Below are 25,663 nucleotides of genomic sequence, written 5' to 3'. Positions count from 1 at the left end.
AATGCCTGTAATACCAGCAATTTGGGAGGTCAAGACAGGAGGACTGTTTGAGCCCAGGAGTTCAAGACCAGCCTAGGCAACATGGTGAAACCCCGTCTCTGCAAAAAAATACAAAAACTATCCAGGCGTGGTGCCCCATGCTTGTAGTCCCAGCTACTTGGCCGGCTGAGGTGGGAGGATCAATTGAGCCCGGGAGGTCCAGGCTGCAGTGAGCTGTGATCACACCACCACACTCCAGCTTGGGTAACAGGGCAAGACCTTGTCTCAAAAAAAAAAAAAAAAAAAAAAAAAAAATCTCAAAAAAAAGTCTCAAAAAAAAAAAATAATAATAATCTGCTCAAATGTTATTTCTTTCATGAATCTTTTGCCCTCTCCCCCAGAAGAGCCAGAATCAATGGCTCCTGGCTCCTTCTGTAAAGGCAACATGGTATGTATCAGTCAACTCTTGCCAAAGTAATGCTGTATACAAAATCCCTATCAATCTCAGTAGCTTACCATTACAAACCTTTCCTTCTTTCTCCTGAGTCTGCAGGTTGGCTAGGTGAGAGGCATGGTGCTTTGCTTCAGGCCGAGGGTCAGCTAGTCTACTCTGATTCTATGCCTATTACCTTCTGACATGGCTTTGTGAAAGATGAGCGCAAACACATGATGCCTCTCAAAGCCAAGACTCAAGAACTGGCCCACAGTCCTTTACACCCATATTCCATGGCTAAAACACAACGCACAGCTAACCCCATGGCAGTGGGGCAGATAATGATCCTTCCATGGAGATCAGTAGGTGTGGGAAAGGAAATACTTGTGGAACAATAATTTAATCTACCACATTATAGGAGACAAAACACTGGTTTCGGAGTCTTTTGAACCTGGCTTTGAAAGCTAGCTCGACCACTTAAGAGCTGTGTGCTTTGGGGCAACTTATTGTTTACCTTTTTTGTTAATTGGAGGTAATAAAATGCCTGGAAGAGGGGTTGTGAGCTTTAAATGAGGTTAGGTGTGTGGTGACCACAGAAGTACACTAGTCAGAGCTCCTTCTAGATAATGTGCAGTTGGCAAATAAACATCCCAGCACTGGGTGCTGTCCCCCTGGATCCTCCATCAGGCTTGCCCTGAGGCCATACTTCCCTCAGGCTGCACCCGGCCATTGATGAAGCCCAACAGAGAAACTAAATCAGGCCCATTGCTGGAGGATGAGACTCCTCTAATAGGAGAGACATGGGCTTGAAGGCCTCCCACTGATCTGGCTTAAACATTCTGACACCAGCACTGCAGTCTGAGGCTCCAATCCTCTTTCTCCCTTCCTTTGCTCCTCTAAGCTGGTGTCAGACCTGCATTGCAGTTGGGAGACTCTCCCTGCACACCCCTGCTTCCTCCCCTTTATCCTGCACAGGTGTTTCTCCCAGTACATCTCTAGCACATTCAATTTCTCTTTTTTTTTTTTCTTTTTTTGACACAGGGCCTCAGTCTGTTGCCCAGGCTGGAGTGCGGTGGTACAATCATGGCTCGCTGTGGCCTTGATCTCCTGGGCTGAAGCGATCCTCCCATCTTAGCCTCTTGAGTAGCTGGAATGACAGGCACGCACCACCACACCCAGCTAATTTTTTGTGCGTGTGTGTGTGTGTGTGTGTGTGTGTTTTTATAGAGACAGGGTTTTGCTATGTTGCCCAGGCTAATCTTAAACTCCTGGGCTCATGTGATCCTCCCACCTCGGCCTCCCATAGTGCTGGGATTACAGGTGTGAGCCACTGAGCCCAGCTGCACATTCAATTTCCAATTTTATCTTGGTGTCTGCTTCTTGGAGCCAGACTGAGACACTGAATATTAAGTGTCTAGTAGAGTGCCTAAGAAAAAGTAGAAACTCAATACATTTTGTTTCTAAAAGATTATTTCTCTTGTTTACTCAAGATCTTTAACGCGTATCTCATCTATAGCTGTTGTCACACTTCACAGATAGTTGAGGGTTTTCTGATTTTAGAAATTGTGATAAAATATGTGCAACATAAAATTTGTGATTTTAACCATTTTTAAGTGTACAACTCAGTGGCATTAGTTACATTCACAAAGTTGTAAAACCATCACCATGATCTGTTTCCAAAGATTTTTCATCACCCCAAAATACTCTATTACTAAGCAATAACTCTTCCCCCGCTTCCAGTCCCTGGTAACCTTCATTATACTTCCTGTCTAAGTTGTTTTATTACTTATTTCCCATGGTTAACTGAACTCAAAGGCAGGAATTTTGTCCTAGTTGTCTCTGTGTTTTAGGTTGTGTACTAAATCTTAATAGAAATGAAATGAAAAATACAAACAGGGATGTACACTACTAGAGTGATGAATGCACCAGATTGTTTAACTTGATTGTAATTTTGATTGACGTTACTCTCTCTCAATATTTTTGCTTCATAGTAAAACTTGTAAAGAAAAAAGGGGGGTTTCTATGCATGCAGTTTAAGTTAATCTATCTTTTTCCCCTTGTAACCCCTTTCTCTTCCCTACTGCATTTTCTAAAGATCACTGCACACAATCGTTTAAGCAGAACGCCAGTTGGAGGTCAACAGATGATTTTGTAACAAGGGGCAAAGGAAAAAATGCAAAACTTCCCCTTTCTCAACATTAGTTAGCATGGGAAAGTTAACATGATGTGCTTCAGAGGGTTCATTAGAGGGGGCTTTCCTTTATGTGGCATTTGACTTTGTTTCTACTCAAATAAAATGAACTGGCAAAACATTGGAGCAGAAATGTGTATGCCTTTCTGAATAAAAGGAGCCTGGAGGTTGCCGTTTCACCTTGTTGATTGTTTCCTTTGCTGTGTAGAAGCTTTTTAGTTTGATGTGGTCTCACTTGTTCATTGCTTATGCTGCTTGCGTTTTGGGGGTCATATCTAAACATATCACTGCCAACGTCAAGGAAGGCTTTTGCTGTGTTTTCTTCTAGGAGTATTATGGTTTTAGGTCTTTAATCCATTTTGAGTTAATTTTTGCATATAATGTGAGATAAAAGCCCAGTTTCATTCTTTGCAACATGAGGGTATCTAGTTTTCCGAAAACCATTTATTAAAGAGACTGTCCTGTTTCCATCATGTATTCTTGGCACTCTTATCAAAGACTAGTTGATTGTACATGTGTGGGGTTATTTCTGGGCTCTTTATTCTGTTCCACTGATCTATGTCTCTGCTATTACAATAAAATCAGTATCTCCAAGAGATACTTGAGCCTCCATGTTCATTGCAGCATTATTCACAATAGCCAAGATATGGACACAACCTAAGTGTCTGTCAATGGATGAATGAATAAAGAAAACATGGTATGTAAATACAATGAGGCCAGGTGTGGTGGCTCATTTCTGTAATCCCAGCACTTTGGGAGGTCGAGGCAGGCAGATCATTTCAGGCCAGGAGTTCGAGACCAGCCTGGCTAACATGGCGAAACCCTGTCTCTACTAAAAATACAAAAATTAGCTGGGTGTGGTGGCGGGGCAAACAATAAGTTGCCCCAAAGCACACAGCTCTTAAGTGGTCGAGCTAGCTAGATTTAGTACACAACCTAAAAATTAGCTTGGCAGGATGGCGGGTGCCTGTAATCCCAGGCAGAATAGAATAATCCCAGCTATTCAGGAGGCTAAGGCACAAGAATTGCTTGAACCTGGGAGGCAGAGGTTGCAGTGAGCCAAGATCGCACCATTGCAGTCTAGCCTGAGTGACAGAGTGAGACTTTGTCTCAAAAAATAAATTAATTAAATAAATAAATAAATACAATGAAATACTATTTGATCATAAAAAGAAGAAAATCCTGCCATTCATATGGGAAACATTATGATAAGTGAAATAAACTAGACACAATTACTATACGATCTGAAAGAAACCAAAATATCTCACCCCAAAATATTACGCATCCCTATTGCTCACCATACACAAAAATTAACTCAAGATGGATTAATAGCTTGACCCAGTGCGGTGGCTCATGCCTGTAATCCTAGCACTTTGGGAGGCCGAGGTAGCTGGATCGCTTGAGCCCACGAGTTCAAGGCCAGCCTGGGAAACATGGCAAAACCCTGTCTCTACTAAAAATACAAAAACTGAGGTGGAGGATCACCTGAGCCTGGGACGGTCGAGGCTGCAGTGAACGTGACTGTGCCATTGCACTCCAGCCTGGGCAACAGAGTGAGACCCTGTCTCAAAAACAACAAACAAACAAAGATGGATTAAAAGCTTAAATCTAAGGCCTGAAACCATACAAATTCTGGAAGAAAACCTAGGCAAAATTCTTCTGGACACTGGCCTAGGCAAAGAATTTATGATTAAGATCCCAAAAGCAAATGCAACAAAAACAAATAGGACCTAATTAAACAAAAAAGCTTTTGCACAGCAAAAGAAATAATTATCAGATTAAACAGACAAGCTACAGAATGGGAGAAAATATTTGCAAATTATGCATCCTGCAAAGGAACAATAGCCAGAATCTACAAGGAACTCAAACAAATCAGCAAGAAAAAACAATCCATTAAAAAGTGGGCAAATGACACAAATAGACATTTCTTAAAAGATGATACGCAAATGACCAGCAAACATGAAAAAATGCTCGGTCAGGCACAGTGGCTCACACCTGTAATCCTAGAACTTCTGGAGGCCGAGGTGGGCGGATCACCTGAGGTCAGGAGTTCAAGACCAACCTGGTCAACATGGTGAAACACTGACTCTACTAAAATACAAAAATTAGCTCAGCATGATGGTGGATGCCTGTAATCCCAGCTACTCGGGAGGCTGAGACGGGAGAATCGCTTGAACCCGGGAGACAGTGGTTGCAGTGAGCCAAGATAGTGCCACTGCACTTCAGCCTGGGCAGCTGAGCGAGACTCAGTGTCAAAAAAAGAAAAGAAAAAATGCTCAACATTAGTAATCATGAAGGAAACACAAATCGAAACCACTGTGAGATACCACCTTACCCCAGCCAGAATGGACATTAAAAACTCAAAAAACTATAGATGTTGGCATGGATGTGGTGGAAAGGGAATGCTTATGCACTGCTGGTGGGAATGTAAATTAGCACAACCTCTGTGGAAAACAGTATGGAGAGTTCTCAAAGAACTAAAAGCTCTACCATTCAATCCAGCAATCCCACTACTGAGTATCTTTCCAAAGGAAAAAAAAGTCACTATATAAAAAAGACATCTGCACACATATGTTTATCACAGCACAATTCACAATTGCAAAGGAATGGAATCAGCCTAAGTGCCCATTAAACAATGAGTGGAAAAAGAAAATGTGATATATATATATATATACACACACATATACATATATATACACACACATATACACATATGCATACATAAATATGTGTGTGTGTATACACACACACACACACACACATACTTGGATGGAAGTGGAGACCATTATTCTAAGAGAGGTTAACTACGGAATGGAAAACCAAATACAATTTCTCACTTATATGTGGAAGCTAAGCTATGGGTATGCAAAGGCATACAGAGTGGTATAAAGGACACTGGAGACTCAGAAGGGAGGTGGTAGAGGGAGGATGAGGAATGAAAAACTACATATTGGATGCAATGCACACTACTCGAGTGATGAATGCACTAAAATCCCAGACTACCACCATGCGATTCATCCATTTAGCCGAAAACCACTTGTACCCCTAAAGGTACTGAAATTAAAAAAAATTTTTAATACATATACTTCGACATATTTTGAGGTGGCTGTTCACAGTGCCTGCCAACAGAAGTGGCCTGCAAAGCTATCTTGTGTGAAGGAGATTTGCAACTGTAGAGGGAGTAAAATGAAGTAAACAACAGATGCTATCATGTATTCTTTGAAACACCACCCCACTCTCTGCCTCTGGATCCAGGAAGGATCAGCTGGAGTCTGACACTTTAAAGGCCCTACAGAAACATTTATCACAGGCTCCCATCTCTTCTCTCTGAGGGCTGCTACTTGTGAGACTTCATCTGCATAACAAGACCACCTTTACTAGCCAGGCCTCCTCTTCTCTCTGTCCCATAACCTGTCTTGCCACCATAACCTGTTTTGCTATAATCCAAGCCCTCATTCTTGCTGTAACCTCAAGTTGGTATAAAAGTGTCAACCCTCTAGCCATTTCTTTGAGTTTGTATAACTTGTATGACTTCCATACACATGTGCACACAATAAAATTTGTACGCCTGTTTCTCCTGATAATCTATTATCAGTTTGTTTTATAAACTCAAATGACTGAAACTTCAGGGGAAAAATTTAAAGCTTCCTACAGTCTCACTTATATGTGGAATCTAAAAAAAGTCAAGCTCACAGAAGCAGAGAGTACTATGGTTGTTGCCAGGGGCTGGGAGGTGAGGAAAATGGGGAGATGTTGGTCAAAGGGTATAAACTTTCGGTTATGAGTAAGTTCTGGTGATCTAACATACAGCATGGTGATCACAGTTAATAATACATTCTTGTTTACCTGAAATCTGCTAGGAGAGTAAATCTTAAGTGTCCTCACCTCCCCCCCCCCCGACACACACAAATGATAACTAGATATGGCGATGAATGTGTTAATTTGTGATAATCACTTCACAGTGTATGCCTACATCAAATCATCACATCGTACAGCTTGAATATATGATTTTTGTTTGTCAATTATACCTCAATGAACTAGAAGAAAAAGTAAAAGGATCCTGGATTACTTCAAAATATAAGCATGGCTGTGATTGTGTGAGAAAATCAAGAATGCAGCTAGGTACATGTTTTGAGTTTAGAGTCTGTGCACAGGTTGGGTCTCCAAGCCTAATGAAGGTATTCTAGAGTAAGTAGTGGGAAACATCACCATGTTGAGCCTGCTTGGAGTTGGGTGGGTTGGAGTCAACTGTGTGGATGACATATCACAAACTCCAATTTGATTTGGAGATACATCTCTGACAAGGTAATGATTTAGAATAGGGTTCCTCAACCTTGGCACCATTGCCAGAGCATTCTTTGTGATGGGAGCTATCCTGTGCATTGTACAATGTTTGTAGCAGCAACCTTACCCTCTACCCACCAGACTGGTATCACTCCACTTGCCCACCCTTACACCGCCTCCCCAAGTGGTGACGACCAAAAATGTCTAGACATTGTAAAATGATGTCCCTGGGGGGCAAAATAGCACCTGGTTGAGAACCACTGATTGAGATGAGAATGACCATGAATAAATTTCACCATTGTATTATGCCTGTATTTCTGCATTTTCAAAGTGGACATACTATTTTTCCAGGTGTTTCTTCTAAAGCTTTTGTTTGGATTTCTGCGTCAGAAGAAGGAAATGAAAAGAATGCCTTTAAGAATCTCCTATTCTCTCACATCCTTCCTCCTTCTTACTCATGCTTGCTAGTTTTTTTTCCCTCTTCCTACTGAAATAAGTAATGTTTTATTGAATTGGTTTAGGTTTGCAGTTTGTTTTCCTGCTTCACTAAGTATATATCAATAGATACATACTTTGCCACAACAATAAAGAAAAAATACTTTCTGATAGGTGGTCTAGGCTGGACTTCATTTTACAAGGCATTCCAAGGGGGCTGGGCGCAGTGGCTCATGCCTGTAATCCCAGCACTCTGGGAGGCCAAGGTGGGTGGATCACCTGAGGTCAGGAGTTTGAGATCAGCCTGACCAACATGATGAAACCCCATCTCTACTAAAAATACAATAAATTAGCCAGGCGTGGTCGTGGGTGGCTATAATCCCAGCTACTCGGGAGGCTGAGACAGGAGAATCACTTGAACCCAGGAGGCAGAGGTTGCAGTGAGCCGAGATTGCACTACTGCACTCCAGCCTAGGTATGACAGAGTGAGACTCCATTAAAAACAAAACAAAACAAAACAAAACAACCCCCCCCCCCCCCCCCCCCACAAAAAAAAACCCAAAGCATTCTAAGAGATTTCATTTTCTGAAGTATCACAAAAGACTTCATTTTCTGAGCATCAGGAAAGTTCTAAAGGTATGTTAAGTCTTCTTCAAGCAAAGGACTGCTGGGCTGAAGCCCCAGGCCTTCTGTTTCCTTGAGGACTTTCTGTGGCTTGGAGGAAAAGCGGAAACTCTCTGGGCATTCTTTCTGCCTCAGCCCACCAGGGAGCTACATAAGCTTAATTAATGTTTGTAAAACATTTTTGAGATGAAAAACACCATTAGCTCAAACCACTGCTATGAAAAGTATTGTTTTCAAAACTGCATCCACACATTAGCTGTCTTAACTAGTCTTGAGGGAGACAAAAAGAACCAAAAGTACCAAATGGTGACAGAGGAGATGATGGAAGCCCTAATGGGACTCCTGGCTCCAAGGAGGAGCAGTGCTGGATGGATTTATTCCTATGTGTGCTGTATGTGTCCTGCTTTCCAGAACAACCTCCAGCAACTGATTATTTATGTGGGTAAATAACGAAAAATGCTGTTTTATGCCCGGGATGTTGCTGAAACAAGAAATCAGCATAGTCTCATATCCAGGGTGAGAACCAGGAGACAGAATTGGCTAGCTAGTGATGGTGCATCTGCTAAGAGATTTAGACAGTAAAGGATGACTGTCAGAGGCCATAAGGCCCAGGAAATGTCCTAAACACAGGGCTGCTGAGCACAGACAAAGCCTTTGTGTTGTACAGAAAAGAATCCCCTCTGGGCACAGCCCTTTACCAAAGCCATGGTGAGACAACCGGGTACGAAGGGCTCCCTGGCAGAGTCTTCGGCCGACCTGCACACTGGAAGGAGCACGTAGTGGGATGGAGCCACAGAAGGTCCAGCTTTTGCAGGCGAGAGGAGCCTTGCCCCTCCTCTTCCTCGGTGGTACCTGGGAAGCCCACGGGCAGGAAGCACACTCTCTTGCTTTGCTAGGTGTCTCTTTTCTCCTTTTCTTCCTTTTCACCCAATAAAACCTGCCCTACTCACCCTTCAAATCATCTGCAAGCCTCAATTTTCATGGCCATGTGACAAGGACCCCATCTTCAGCTGAACTAAGGAAAAGTCCCCAAACAATGGGAAGAAAGGCAGGGAGTAGACATCCATTTTCCTGGCATGGATTGTGGAGGGGTACCATGGTTCTGACCAGATGTGTATCAGGAGCTTGGAATTCATAAGCAGAGAGGTAAAGCAAAGCTGAATTGAGGAGGTGTCCCTTCCTTTGAGCTGGCATGGTTTGGTGAGCAGGGTGTGACCTGGAATTTGGCCCTCGATCTAGCTTCTACAGCCTGACATCCTGGTGTGCTGCATAACCTGTGTGGCCAAGTGCTGGGCCTTAGAAGACCAAGCCTAGCAGGATGGGGTTGCACCTCTGAGCTGCATCTCTTTAAATTGCCTCAGAAAGAATCTGGAAGCTGCTAGAATATCTACTACCAAGGTCCTCCACCAGATTTCTGGCGTCTTGCCCTTCCCTCCCACTTCAGTTAGTTAGTCCCAAGTTGCCACTCTCTTGTCTGGAGACTTGTCCCAATTACCTTCAAACTGTATAATCCTTCACTACCGTCACTGATGACAAGAGGAGAGCTTGATAAAACTCATAAAGCCTTGCATTTATTTGTGAGTCTGTTATAAAGTTCTAAAATTCAGCACTTTATCTTTCAATACGTTAGGGGAAAAAGTTATAAATATACCTGCTTCTGAGAACTTTAAGCTTCATGTTTCATGTAATAATTTATCTTTCATTCCAGTGTTGGTAAAAAACATATTTTTCCATAGAATCCTGGTGTCTGTGATTTTATTAGAGGAGCCACAGTATTTTTAAATATGAGAGCTTCATCAGAGAGTGATTTGCTGGCCTATGGGTTTGAATACATTTGGCACAGACAAGTAAGTGAGGTCACTTTGCTCTCTTTTAAAGACTGTCCATTGCATTTCAAAGGAAACCCAAGCTCCTCCTCATGACAGGCAGGGCTTTAAAAACCTAGCCCTTGCCTCCCCTTGGGCCACTTCCATCCCTGCTGACTGCCCTTCATCCACACTGCCTCTCTCTGTCCTCTGGATATGTCGCTTCCCCTTGCTGTTCTTACAATGCTTAGACCTTCACTCTTCAGCCGACTGGCTCCTTCTGTCATTCATTCTTTGCTCCCCTCAGAGAGAACTGCCCTGACCACCCAAATGAAAGAAGTCCTTTTCCCAAATTACTGTCACCTTACTTTAGGATATTTATTTTTAATTTAAAAAAATTTAAATTGCTATTTTTTTCATCTTCAGTGTCCAGCTGGAATGGATATTTTTATAGCACTTACTACTCTGCAGTTAATATATGTCCTCACCTCTATATTCTCTATTATGTCCAGGGTGACTATGTAATGTATTATCCAAACTGAGACACCCCTGAGAGTGACAGCTATTAATAATTATAATGAGACAATGAAATAAGGTGAGACTCTCCCAGGGACACAAGAATGTATGGATCATTGGAGTTGAACCCATTAGAGAATGTAATCTTCCTTAGGGCATGAACTTTTATGTGGTTTCTTCACTGTTGATCATCAAAGCAGGGAACTGTACCTACTACCGGTAGGTACTTACTGTTAAATGAACAAATGACTTCTATATGCATAGATTTACACGTTTAAATTTTCCTTGTCATTTTTGCATTTTTTCCATATATTAATGTATATATTTACAATGTCATTTTAAGAGAAAGAAATCAGAAAATTATATGAACCTTATGTTCCCTATATGATATGTATAAATGTGGGTAACGACTGATAACAGGGAAAAATAAAGTGTTTATATATTTTAGTGATGGTATAATGCTTTTTCTTTCTTTTTCAATTTGTTTTATCCCTGTGACATTATCTGTAAAATTTTCCAAAACTAAAAGGCAAAAATGGAAAAAGGAAAGAATGTTTTCTTTAACATATCTGACCCCTAAGCTACATCTCTAGCTCTGGCTTGCCTCTGTTTTATAAATTCCAAGCTCCTCAAACATATCTAGCCAGAACCATGGTACTCCTGCCACAATCCATGCTAGTAAAATATATGTCCACTCCCCTGCCTTTCTACCCATGGCTCAGTTCCCATAGAGGTTACATGTGAACATCTGATGGTGGAACCTAAATCATGCTCACACACCTGTGTTGCAGGAAGTTTGAGGAATGAAGTTGATAGATTTCTTTCCATCACATGCTGAAAGAAAGAATGGTTGTTGAATGAGCCAATCCATAAAGAAGCATTTATTTACTTCAACACATATTGAGTGCCTACTATGTGGATGGCCCAGAGGTGAGAGCAACTTGTTGAAAGCTTTTTAAACCCTCATTTCTTTAACCTTATTTTTCCATAATTATCTTAATCTACTATTACAGGTTAACCCCTTTAACTTCTCTTTTCCAGTAGAATTATACTATACGGGTCTTGGTCCGACAATATTTTCCATGGTGTTGAAATACAAAGCAGTGATTCCATACCCAGATGAACAATATTTGTGAAATGGATCCTAGAAGAATGGTAAAATCAGAGGAGAATGGAAGGTCATGGGTTTCCCATTTGGCTGAATTAAAATTCAGACTAGGTTGCTTCCCTTCCCCTTTGTTGGAGACATTTATAGCTGGGGGTTTAAGACTGAGATCCAGGCTTCCTTAAAGAAAGTTTTATTTTCAATTTCAACAAAAAAGCAAAGTGTATGATGGAGAGTCTGACCAATTGGATATATATTTCCATTTGAAGAAGCTCTTGTATTGATTTAAAGAAGCTCTCGAACACTTGTTTTATTGCTTTTCAATTGGTCTCAGGTTTTCAATAAAGAAAATAGGAGGCCGGGCATGGTGGCTCACGCCTGTAATCCCAGCACTTTGGGAGGCCGAGGCGGGTGGATCACGAGGTCAGGAGATTGAGACCATCCTGGTCAACATGGTGAAACCCCTTCTCTACTAAAATACAAAAACTTAGTTGGGCATGGTGGCACGCACCTGTAGTCCCAGCTACTCGGGAGGCTGAGGCAGGGGAATGGCTTGAACCAGGAGGCGGAGGTTGCAGTGAGCCGAGATGGCACCACTGCACTCCAGCCTGGCAACAGAACAAGACTCTGTCTCAAAAAAGAAAGAAAGAAAGTAGGACAGTGGAAAGAGCACTTGTCACTGCAACTTGTGACTTTGATTAACCTCTCTGCGTGCAGGCTCTCATTCATGGTAGTGTTGCACTAGTTGATCATCAAGTTCTTATCCAGCTCTTATTTACTATGTTTCAATGGTGTAATTTAAATAAGTTAATAACCAAATAAATAATTGAATAAGAGCTATTTGAGTCCCCCATTAATCTACATTGAGTTTCACATATTTTTTCTAACATATCACCTAATATCTATTTATATCAGGAGGGTGAGAGTACAAATGTGTTTTTTTTTTTTTTTTTTTTTTTTAAGAGACAAGAGTCTTGCTCTGTCGCCCAGGCTGGAGTGCAATGGCGTGATCTTGGCTCACTGCAAGCTCTGCCTCCCAGGTTCATGCCATTCTCCTGCCTCAGCCTCCCAAGTAGCTGGGACTACAGGCGCCTGCCACCATGCCTGGCTAATTTTTTGTATTTTTAGTAGAGACGGGGTTTCACCGTCTTAGCCAGGATGGTCTCAATCTCCTGACCTTGTGATCCGCCCGCCTCGGCCTCCCAAAGTGCTGGGATTACAGGCGTGAGCCATCGCGCCTAGCCGAGTACAAATGTTTTTTCCATAGTATGCACACCAGTATTCCTCTTCCTTGGCTCCTTTAACCCTCTAACTAACGTTTGTATCTATAGCCTAGTTTTCTTTAGGAAAAAAACACATTTTACATAATGTATGTCTATATTGATAACTCTTAGAAGTTAAAATATTTAATAAACATGAGCTTAAGACTCCGGGTACAAATGTCATTGTGTAGAAATCAAACAGAAAGAAATGGATGTAATAAAAGATGACTGTGGGCTGGGCACAGTGGCTCATCCCAGCACTCTGGGAGGCCGATGAGGATGAATCGCTTGATTGAGCCTAGGAGTTCAAGGACAGCCTGAGCAACATGATGAAACCCTGTCTCTACAAAAAATACAAAAATTAGCTGGGCATAGTGGTGTACACCTGTGGTCCCAGCTACTCAGGAAGCTGAGGTGAGAAGATTGCTTGAACCTAGGGGGTCGAGGCTGCAGTGAGCCATGATTGAGCCACTGCACTCCAGCCTGGGTGACAGAGCAAGACCCTGTCACCAAAAAAAAAAAAAAAAAAAAAAAGGACTGAATAATACGTAATATTCAACATTGAATGCTAGAATTAATTTAATAAAATATATAGTTGACAAAATATTCCATTTTTCTTTCATTCCCATGGACACTAACACTGATAGAGACATCATCATCTCTTGGCTGGGTATCTGCAAAACCTATGGTCAGTAAATGTTAGGAACACCATTATCTCTTTCCAGAATACCTAAATAAATCTGAGGATAAAAACCAGAACTGTGGATACATAATTTCTTGTTAGAATGGCTGCAAAACCACACGATCAATACTGAAGCTAGTGCAACACTATCTGTATCCTGGAAAATTGCAAAAATTCATGGTCAGTACCATGGTTAGGGCCACTATCATCTCTTAACTGGACACATGCAATATCCCATGGTAACTAATGTGGTTAAGGACACATCACCCTTTACCTGAACAACTAAAATATCCTAAGACCACTAACATGGTAAGGGACAGAACAACTTTTATCTGGATACATGCAAAATTCAGAGGTCAGCACTGTACATACAGACACCATCATCTTCTAATTAGATACTTGCAAAAACCCCATGGTCACTAATGTATTAGACAAACACCATCTCTAACTTGAACACCTAAAAAGGCCAAAATAAACATCACAGTAGGGGCACATCATTCCTTGCCTAACTGCAAAATCCCATAGTCATGATCTTGATTAGGGACACCATCAACTCTTATCTGGATGCCTGCGCATTTCCAAGGAAAACACCTTAGTTACAGGCATCTTCATAGCTTAATAGGATATCTGCAAAATTCCCCTGGTCGCTATGGTGGTTAGTCAACATGACTTACAAGAATACTTGCAAACAAACTTGGTCACTATGTTGGCTTAAGAACACCTGTATTGCTTACCTGGATATCAGCTTTGGTACCAACATCATCTTGTACTTGGATGCAAGCAAAATCTTGCCTTCAGTACCATAGGGAAGTTTTCAATAATCTTTTAATTGGAATTCACAAAAACCCAAAGACACAATAATGCTTAAGGACAAATCTATAATCTGGACACCTGAAAATTCTATGGGCACTATAAACTTAAAAAAAAAACCCATAAAATCTACCTAGATACTAGCAAGTATCTAGGATCAACATTGTAGTTAGAGACACCATTAACTCTTGAGTGGACATCTGCAAAAACAGCAATCAAGAGATGATGGTTCAACTAACAATAACATTTAATTTGTGATTTTGCTGCTATCAGTTAAGAGATGATATGGGCCTTAATCACAGTAGAGAAGGCACCATCATCTCTTAAGCGAATCTTTAAAAAAATCATGATAAAAATTGTGTTAGGAATGCATGTACTATACGAACACCTGCAAAATTCTATGGTTACTTGATAATTATGGGGCCCTTCAAATCTACCTGGAAACATTCAGATGTTCAAAGTCGACAACCTACTTAGAGGCATATTTTCGTCTTGACAAGATAACTGCAAAAAAAGGTCATGGTCAATATATAGGTGTTGGACAAAATTATAACTGACTTGGATACCTGAATATATTTTAGTCACTACTAAGGTTAAACACATACCTAAACTCAAACAGAAAGGGATACTGCTTCAGAGTATTTATTGGGACACTATCATTTCTTACTTGAATAGCTGCAAAAAACCTCTGATAACACAAATGTTAGGGGCACCATGTATACTTACCAAGATATCTGAAGATCACATGATCTGTAGGATGCTTAAGGCCCACATAATCACTTGTCTACAAGCAAAGCCCCCATTAATGGTCATTATGAAGTTCAACATGATCTTTTGGCTGGAACCTGAAAAACACACCGTGACAAATGTGATATAGACACAACTTTTCAACTTGGACAATTGCAAATAATCTTATCCACTTCCATCATTGCAGGATACATCTCTACCTGGAAACTTGCTATAATACAAGGTCTACACCATGGTTAAAGACACCATTGCTTTCTGACTGCACATCTGTAAAAATACCATGGATAATACTATGATGCAGAACATATGAAAATTACCTGGATGTCTGCAACTCATAAAACACCCACAGTGTAAAAAAATAAATTTTCTGTAAAACACAGAACAATAGGGTAACATGGTTACTAGAATTGTTTTTTAAAAAATCACATGGTAAACAAGTTTAGGCAAACAAACATCACTTATCTAGATATGTAAAGACCAGATGATCTGTGATGTTTTAAGAAAACAAATGTTTTCTTAAAATATAAAAATATAAAAAGGGAAAATTCATGCTTTTGAGAATTGGTAAAGACTATCATTTCCTATCTGAATATTTAAAAAGAAATCATGGTAACATCAAGTGTTGGGGACACAACTATCACTTATATCTATATGAAGATCAGGTAACCTGTGCTCTGGTTTAGGTCTCTCCATCATCATTTACCTCAAAACCAGCAATATCACATATTAATTACCATAGATAGACTCACCATGATCTCTTGACACACCCTGGAAAACACATTGTGGGAAATGGGTTTGGTACTAGTCTAATTCTACTTGTACAACTACAAATTCCCTTGGTTTCTTGAATCTTTTGGGGCCCATAAACGCTAGATAAGGGCAGAACTACAAAGACAAACTATAGGAAGAGGCACCGTCCACTCTTTGACAGATACCTCCAAAAATCCCATGGCCAATGTGGTGATGAGCAATATGATAAAATACCAAGATACCTGCATATATGTCTATCAGTACAAGTGTTAAATACACATTATCTCAAAAGAAAAATACATTAAAAACTCATGGTTCCTGTTAGTATTAGGGACAATTTAATTTTTAAACTGCATACACGCCATAAACAAGGTTTATATAACGGCCTTGAAAACACCATTCATTACTTACATGACTGAAAAGACGAAGGCATCTAATGAGTTAGAGTCACACCATCTCATGCCTGTATACTATCAAACAACTTTTGGGAAGCCTGAAAGAGACAAACACAGTAACACTGTGTTAGAGGGACCATACTCGCTTACCTAAAAATCTGAAGAACAGGTGGTCTGTAGTGTGGTAAGACCCAATTTATCACTGACCTAGTTACTACCAAGAACACATAAATGACCACTGTTAGGTTCACTATGATTTCATGACTACGGGTACCTGAAGAAACACATTCAATGATGAATGTGTTTAATGAAACATGCTGTTTTACCTGCAAAAAAGGACGGGGCACCTGCAACTTGTATCAGTCATTTTCCTCATTAGAGGAACCATCAACGCTACCTCGATCTTAGTAGAACTTTGAGATCAACACCAATGTTAGAGAAACCATCATCGCTTGACTTAGAAATCTCATTGTTCATACTAGAATGTGGAAGAGTAGGATAACTCACCTGGATACCGGCACAGCCCTCCTTAGAGACTAATGTTAAACACACATTATACCTCTTTTATTTTTTTAAGAGACAGGGTTTTGTCCTGTCACCCAAGTTGGAGTGCAGTGGTGTGATCACAGCTCACTTTAGCCTCGACCTCCTGGGCTCAAGTGATCCTCCTGCCTCAGCCTCCAGAGTAGCTCATACTATAGGCACATGCAACTATGCCCAGCTTGGTTAGATACTACACATTATATCTAAACTCTAAAATAATAAGGGCTAATGCTTACTAGCCTTGGTTGGGAAAACATCATTTCTTAACTGAATGCCTGCAAAAAAACCATGGTAACACAAAAGTTAGAGGCACCATCCACACTTAATTATAGATCTGATGATCAGATTGTTTTCTGTGTGCTTGCTTAAGGCCTACATCATTACTTACCTAGATGCAAGCAAAGTCTCATTCTTGATCATGATGGGGTTTACCATGACTTCTTGACAGGATCCTAAAAACACATTATGACAAATTTGTGTAGACACAGCTTTTTTCCTTGAACCCTGCAATTAAGCTTATTCACTACCATCATTGCAAGAACCATCAAGTATACCTGGAATCTTGCAGTACTGCAAGGTCTATAGCACTGTTAGAGATACCATTTTCTCTCTACTACTTACCTGCAAACAAACTCACAATTGCTACTATGACATGCAACTCCATGGTTAATTCCTTGGATAGCAAACAGCTTACCAATCACAAAGTTAAACATAAATTTTCTCTAAAATATAAAACAGCAGGATAACATGGTTGCTAAAGTTGGTAAAGACTATCATTTCTTACCTAAGTACCTATGGAAAAAATCACATAGTAAAAAAGTTTAGGTAAATGTATACCACTTACTTAGATATATGAAGATCTGGCCGGGCGTGGAGGTGCACGTCTGTAATTCCAGCACTTTGGGAGGCCAAGGTGGGTGGATTGCTTGAGGCCAGGAGTTCGAGACCAGCTTGGCCAACGTGCCAAAACCCCATCTCTAAAAATACAAAAATCAGCAGGATGTGGTGGTGCACACCTGTAATCCCAGCTATTCAGGACGCAGAGGCACGAGAATCGCTTGAACCTGGGAGGTGGAGGCTGCAGTGAGCCGAGATCACCCCACTGCACTCCAGCCTGGGTGACAAAGCGAGACTCTGTCAAAAAAAAAAAAAAAAAGGTATATGAAGATCTGATGGTCTATGATGTGATTAAAGAACACACCATCACTTGCCTGCATACCAGAAATGTCTGCCATACCAACCATTGTTAGGTTTATCAGGGTCTCATTACAGAAACCTGAAATACACATTGTGAAATATGTGTTAAAGGACACAAACATTTCCACCAAGGCATCTGAAAATAACCTTCGTCACTCCATCATTACAGAACACAGAAACTCTACCTGGATACTTGTAATAATGCAAGATCAATACCACTGTCAGGTAAGACGGTCATTTCTTGACAGGACACCTATAAAAATCCCCTGGTTACTGCTGTGGTAAGAAACACCAATAACAAGGATAGGCACTATCACTCAAAACTCAGAGGTTAATCATAAAGTTATTCTAAAATATAAAAAGTGAGAAAAATAATGTTTTTTTAAATTGGTAAGAGCTCTATCATTTCTTACTCGAACAGCTACAACAAAATCATAGTAACAGAAGTGTTAGGGACACCATCACTTACCTATATAAGGGAAGATCAGATGGGCTGGGCTGTGTTTTAGGCCCACATTATCACGTACATCCATATGAGCAATGATCCCTGTTAACTATTATTGATAGGCTCACTGTGACCTCTTCAAATGAACCTAAAAAATATACTGTTGAAAATGTGTTTCCTAAATGTATCATTCTACCTGTACACCTGCAAATTCCCTTGGTCTCTTCCATCATTTCAGGGCCCATCAAAGGTAACTGGATGCTTGCATAACGCCAAGGGAAAACACTTGTAAGAGAAACTTTCCTCTCTTGAAGTGATACCTACAAAAATCTCAGTATTACAGTGATGGACAATATGATAAATTACCTGGATACTCGCATATCCATATATCACTACAATTGATAAATACACATTATGTGTAAACAAGAATACAGTAAAATCTCATCCTTACTAGCAATGTTAGGGAAAAATTAATTTCTTAACTGCATGCATGACAAACACAAGGTTACAAGAATAGTCTCAAAAAAATCATTAATCACCTACATATCTGAAAATAGGAAGGTTGCTAATGTGTTAATATCACATAATCTTATACCTGTATACTAGGAAAGAACTTAACAGGATACCTGCAGGAATACATGGTAGACAAGTGTTAAGGGCATCACCCTCACTTACATGGAAATGTAAAGATCAAATGGTCTGATTGTGGTAAACACACTTTCTCAATTAGCAGGTTACAGCAAGGTTCCATTAATGACTATTGTTAAGCTCGATTGTGAGCTCATTACAGAAAACTAAAAAACACATTGCTCAAGTGTGTTTAAGGAAACAATTTGTTTTACATAAAAAAAGACAAGACACGAATAATTCTGGGCACTTCCATCAGCAGGGAACCTTCAACACTACTTGGATTTGCCATGACTTCAATGTCAACAATGTAGTGGCACCATCATCTCTTGATGATGTTGAAGTCTCATGGTCAATAACGTGGTGGGAAACAGTAGGAAAACTTACCTAGATACCTGCATATCCCTCCCTCACTATAAGACTAAGCACATTATAACTAAACTCTAAAATAATGACTAATGCTTACCAGCATTGGTTGGGAAAATATAATTCCTTAACTAAATACCTGCACAAAATATGGCAACATAAAAATTAGGAAAACCATCTACAGTTACCTACATTTCTGTAGATCACATTTTTATAGGGTGTTTAAGGCCCACATCATAATTGGCTTGGATACCAGCAATGCCCCATTGTTGATCATGATGAGGTTTCCCATGACCCCTTGACAGGAACCTGAAACCACATTATGACAAATGTGTCTGTGGACACAACTTTTCCACCAGAACCCTGCAAATAACTTTTTGACTGTCATCATTGCAGAAGACATAAATCTACATGGAATTTTGCAGTATTCCCAAGGTCTACACCCTTGAAGGACACACCATTTTTTCTTGACTACCTATCTGCAAATATACCACAGTTACTACTATAAAGCACACCAAGTTGTTATCTGTGTACATGCAAATCATTTGATACTCACAGCGTAAACCATAAGTTTTCTCTAAATTAAAAACAATATAACATGGTCACTAGAACTAGAAATACTGTCATTACTTACAAAAATAACTGTTACAAAAGCACATGGTAAACAGTTCACATAAACGGACATCACTTACCTAGATATATGAAGATCAAATGGTCTGTGATGGGGTTAAAGTGAACATCATTACTTACCACAGATACCAGAAATGTGGCCTGATAATGACCCCTGTTCATTGGGATTTCTTCCAGGAATCTGAAAAACATATTATGACATATGTGTAAAAAACACATAACATGTTCTAGCAGTACAACTTGCTAAGAGCTTTGGTTGCATTTATCACTATGGAAAACATGAACTCTACCTGGATACTTTTAGTACTCCAGGACCAAAACTATTGTCAGACACCTTCAAAATTTCCATGTTTACTACAGCAGATGGGAACATCTCATAATAATCTGAATATGTGCAATCCAACAACGCTCACAGGACAAAACAAATGTTTTCTTAAAATATAAAGAGGACTAATTTAACTGGCGTGAGATGGTATCTAATTGTGGTTTTGATTATTCCTCAAGGATCTAAAACCAGAAATACCATTTGACCCAGCAATCCCATTACTGGGTGTATACCCAGAGGATTATAAATCATTCTACTATAAAGACACATGCACACGTATGTTTACTGCAGCAATATTCACAATAGCAAAGACTTGGAACCAACCCAAATGCCCATCAATGATAGACTGGATAAAGAAAATGTGGCACATATACACCATGGAATACTATGCAGCCATAAAAAAGAATGAGTTCATGTCCTTTGCAGGGACATGGATGAAGCTGGAAACCATCATTCTCAGCAAACTAACACAGGAACATAAAACCAAACACCACATGTTCTCACTCATAAGTGGGAGGTGAACAATGAGAACACATGGGCAGAAGGAGGGGAACATCACACACTGGGGCCTGTCAGGGGGTGGGGGGCTACGGGAGGGATAGCATTAGGAGAAATACCGAATGTAGATAACGGGTTGATGGGTGCAGCAAACCACCAAGGCACATGCATACCTATGTAACAAACCTGCGCGTTTTGCACATGTATCTGAGAACTTAAAATATAATTTAAAAAAAAGATAGTTGAATTTTCAAAAAAAATTTATATATATAGAGGAAAAACCCTTGGTTTTGAGAAGTGATAAGGACTCCACATTTTTTTTTTTTTTTTTAGACAGAGTTTCACTCTGTCCCAGGCTAGAGTGCAGTGGCGCTATCTCGGCTCACTGCAAGCTCCGCCTCCCAGGTTCACGCCATTCTCCTGCCTCAGCCTCCCGAGTAGCTGGGACTACAGGCGCCCACCACCATGCCTGGGTAATTTTTTGTATTTTTAGTAGAGACGGGGTTTCACCGTGTCAGCCAGGATGGTCTCGATCTCCTGACCTTGTGAGCCACCAGCCTCGGCCTCCCAAAGTGCTGGGATTACAGGCGTGGGCCACTGCGCCCGGCCAGGACTCTACATTTCTTACCCGAATATCTGAAAGAAATCATAGTAATGACAAGTGTAAGAGCCATGTTCATCTCTTATCAAGAAATATGATATTCATAGGCTGTTTTTTGGTTTAGGTTCACATCAACACTTAGTAACATAAGTATCTGCCACTGAAAACCAAGGTTAGATTAATCTTCATCTCTGTAATAGGACCTCAAAAACACACTATGAAAAATATGTTTCAGGACATAAGTTTGTACATCAGAAGAACAGCAGATAAACTTAGCCACTTCCACAGTTATGGGACATATCAAATCTACCTGCACAACTTCAGTGATACATGGTCAAAATCTATGCAGAAATCCATTATTTCTTGACTGGACACCGGGAGAAATCCTACTGGCAGAACAGGGGTGGGGAACACAGTGATACATACCTAGCTGGTTACCTGCAATCCCTCAACACTCTCAGGGTTCAGCATATACTTTTGGTGAAACAGAAAATGGGAAAACTTGGCCTATCTGGGATTGGTAAGGACTCAATCATTTCTCTCCCAAATACCTGGGAAAGAAATCGTGATGGGAAGACATGTAGGGACACATGATCACTGAACTAGGTCTCTGTAACAGTCCCACACTGCAGGCTGTGGCACTTACTTCACCCAGCAATGTCTCACATTACCTAGGATTGAGAAGCCTGCTGTGATGCCCTGACACACATCTGAAAGACATATTATGGAAACTGCTTGGTCCACAACCTATGCTACAAGGACAATCACAAATACTCTTGTTCACTGGCATCATTTCACGACTCATCAAGGCTACCTAGATAACAGAAGAACTCTGAGGCTACAGCCTATAAGGGAAACCTGCAGAAACACCACAGTCCACATCGGGGTGACAGACAATATGATCAACTACCTGGGCATTGGCATATCTGTCTATTGCGTGGAGTGTGAAATTTGCAAAAAAACAAACAAAGCCTTACCTCTGAATGAGCAAACAGTAAAATCTCATGCTTAGTGGCATTGGGAATCACTAATTATTTTTTCCCAATGACACATATGCCAAACACAAGGTCACTCTACCAGACTCAAAACCGTCATTAATTTTATCTACATGCAGGAAACACAGAATGTCTTTCATGAGATAATGTCACAACATCTCCTACCTCTCTACAGGAAGAGAACTTTACGGGACACCTGCAGGAAACCATGGGAAAAACACTGTGTCAAGGAAAGTGCCCTCTTTGTCCAGGAAATCTGAAGTTCAGGTGGTCTGTACTGGCATAGGACTCATGCGATCAATTACCTAGTTACAATCCAGGGCCCCTGAATGGCCACTCTCAGGCTGGCCTTGATCTCACGACTAGCAGCAGCAGAAGAAACGCATGTGACAGGTGTTTTCCGGGATGCCACTTGGCGTACCTGAAAGACAAAAAAGATATGCACTACACAGCCTGGTCACTGCCATCATCTGGGAACCACCGACTTTACCTAGATCCTGGCAGAACTCCAACTTCCACCCCACTGCTGGCACCATTATTGACTCCGGACTGAGGATGTGTCAGAACTATCATTCCATCCTGTGGTCTGGTAGAGTAGGATAATTTACCTGGACACCCACATCTCCCTCAGTCAACACGGACTCAGGTTCAAGGCACATTTTCCTAAAGTTGAACATAGCAAGGACTAATGCTTACCAGTCTTGATTGGCAAAGCATTGTTTCTTAACTGAATAACTGCAGAAAATAAAGAACAGAAAATAAGCCGAGGAACCCATGGCAGGACAGGGACAAGAGCCGGAAAGCCATCCGCATTTACCTGTGTATGGGAAGATTGGATAGTCCGTGGCCTGCTTAGGCCCACGCCGTCACCCACCTAAATAACAGGCACAGTCCTCTGCTCAACCACGAAAATGTTTCCTGTGACCTTTCCACGGGAACCTAAAACCACATATGTGACCAATGTATCTATGGACACAGCATTTCCACTAGGACCCTGAAAACCGCCTGCTCACGATCATCATTGTGGGAGCCAAAATTGTACCTGGATGTCTGCAGGCCCTCCAACGTCTAGGCCATTGTAGGACATGCCATTTTCTCTGGCCCGCTTCCCTGCAAAGCCACCATGGTTACTCCTGTGATGCACAGTGCCATGTGAGTTCCCTGGGCACGTGCCAATCAATCAGCACTCACAGGGTACATACCTCATACGTTCTCTCCTGGACTGAAAACAACAGGATCACATGGCAAGGAGAACGGGGAGCTACTACCCTTTCTTACCAGAACACCCATAAACCCATCACATGGTAAACCGTTCAGGGAAAGGAACCTCACTGACCTAATACGTTAAGATCAAATGGTCTGTGTTGAGTTTACAGCACATACCATCACTTACCCAGATAGCAGACACGTCCCCCGTTCGTGTTTCTGGTTAGTCAGGATTTCCTCCCGGGAACCTGGAAAGCATAAACTGAGATATATGCCTCAGAAACACACAAGCTGTTCTAACAGGACACCTGCAAATCACGATGCTCACATCCATCACTGAAAGACTCTTACCTGGATGCTGACAGGGCCCCCAAGCTCAGGGCCGTGGTCCCAGAAGACAGCATTTCTCTCTACAGGACACCTGCAAAATGTGCACAGTCACTGCTGTGGCTGGGAAAGCCAGATCATTACCTGGTATTTGCTGTCCCACTGCACTCACAGGGTTAGTCATTGTCTCTGAAATATGCAGAGGGAAAACTCACAGTTTAGTATGCCAGGGAGTCTTACCATTTTTTCCTAGGACAACTGAAGTGAAATCATGGAAACAGGAAGGATGGACACCATCATCACTTTCCTAGACAGCTGAACCTCACGTGGCCCGTGCGTTGCTTTCAGTCCTCATCAGTGCTGACCTCCGGACCTGTATCATACTCATTGTGATGTCACGGTAGAGGGCTGAAATAGGCACGAAGACATATATGTAGAAGGACACAGGGTTTTCCACCAGGACTCCTGCAAAGAACCTTGAGTTCTTCCAGCTTTATGGGACACACCACTCGACCTGGATACTTGCAGTAATCATAGGTCGACCCTGATAGCAGAAAACCACCGTTTCACAACTGGACACTTCCACAAATCCTAGGGGCAGCATGGGGGTGGGTAATACAGTGATAAATACCTGGTTACTTGCAATCCCTCAACACTCACAGGGTCAGCATACACTTTCAGTGAAAGAGAAAATTAGAAAACCTAGCCTATCTGAGATTGGTTAAGACTCAATCATTTCTCACCTGAATACCTGGGAAAAAATCATGGCGGGATGACGTTTAGGGACACATCATCACTAAACTAGTCTCTGTGAAAGTCCCACGCTGCGGGCTGTAGTTAAGGCCCACATCAGCACTTACCTCTGCCAGCAATGTCCCATGTTACCTAGCTTTGACAGGCTTGCTGCGATATTTTAATGTAAATCTGAAATATATATTGTGAACAGTGTGACTGGTACACGTATCATTCTACCTATATACCTCCAATCTTTTCTGGTCCCTTTTATTATTTTTGTAATCATCAAATATATCTCAATACTTGTAGAAATTTGAGGAAAACGCCTTTTAAGAATCCTTGTACTTTCTTGATTAGATCCCTGCATAATTCCAGTTGTTAATTTCATGGTTTTGGACAATACTGTTAATCCAGATGCCTGTGGATTTGTGCAGCCCTGTAAGTGTTCAATACTCATTGTCTGTCAAGACATGCAATAAATTCTCTTGATTATTTGTATTACTAGAGGCATATTTATTTGTAACTGCATAAATGTGAAAAACAAGTTAATATTGTGTAAAACATCAATAAAGTTGATATCTGAAAATACCAAGGTGTTTTACATAGTAATACAACCTTATCTGGTAGCTGTATACTAGCCCAAAACCCTGAATGGATTACCTACAAAATACATAGTAGCTTAAGCATTAGGGATCCCTTTTTACATACCTAGAAAATCCAATGCTCTGCATTGTGTGATTACCCCCATTACAGGAAGCAAACAGTTATCACTACCTGTTTACAAGCAATATTTCATTACTGAGCATTATGTGATTCACCTCATAGTTTTGACAAGAACCTGAAACATCATATAAGACAAATGTGTTTAAGGTCACAACTTGTTCTCCCCGGACACTTGCCTACAACCTTGTATGTGTCCATTATTTTGGAATACACATCAACTCTACCTAGATACTTGCTTCAATTCAAGGTCAACACATCTTTGTTAGAGACACCATGATGGGCGGTGATAATTGCACAGCTGATAATATCCCATAGTTGCTACTCTGATGGGGAGCCACAAGATATTTTCAAGGATACATGGAAATCATTGACCACTCACCTGGTTAAATGTAAATTTTCTGTGAAATACAAACTCTGTGATAACATG

General features: G+C 41.0%; 1 long non-coding RNA gene across 1 annotated transcript; it reads right to left on the bottom strand.

The window, feature by feature from the left end:
* Positions 1–14,832: 14,832 nt before the first annotated feature.
* On the bottom strand, positions 14,833–16,981 carry LOC131383867 (uncharacterized). Its single transcript, XR_009214263.1, has 3 exons — positions 16,950–16,981; positions 16,035–16,116; positions 14,833–14,971 (listed from the first exon to the last, which is right to left on the bottom strand). It is a non-coding gene; the product is annotated as an uncharacterized LOC131383867 (long non-coding RNA).
* Positions 16,982–25,663: the final 8,682 nt, after the last annotated feature.

Source organism: Hylobates moloch, unplaced genomic scaffold (assembly GCF_009828535.3).
Source record: "Hylobates moloch isolate HMO894 unplaced genomic scaffold, HMol_V3 SCAFFOLD_7, whole genome shotgun sequence".
Lineage (NCBI taxonomy): Eukaryota > Metazoa > Chordata > Mammalia > Primates > Hylobatidae > Hylobates > Hylobates moloch.
The sequence above is the reverse complement of the archived record's forward strand: the minus strand, read 5'-3'. Positions and strand labels throughout refer to the sequence as shown.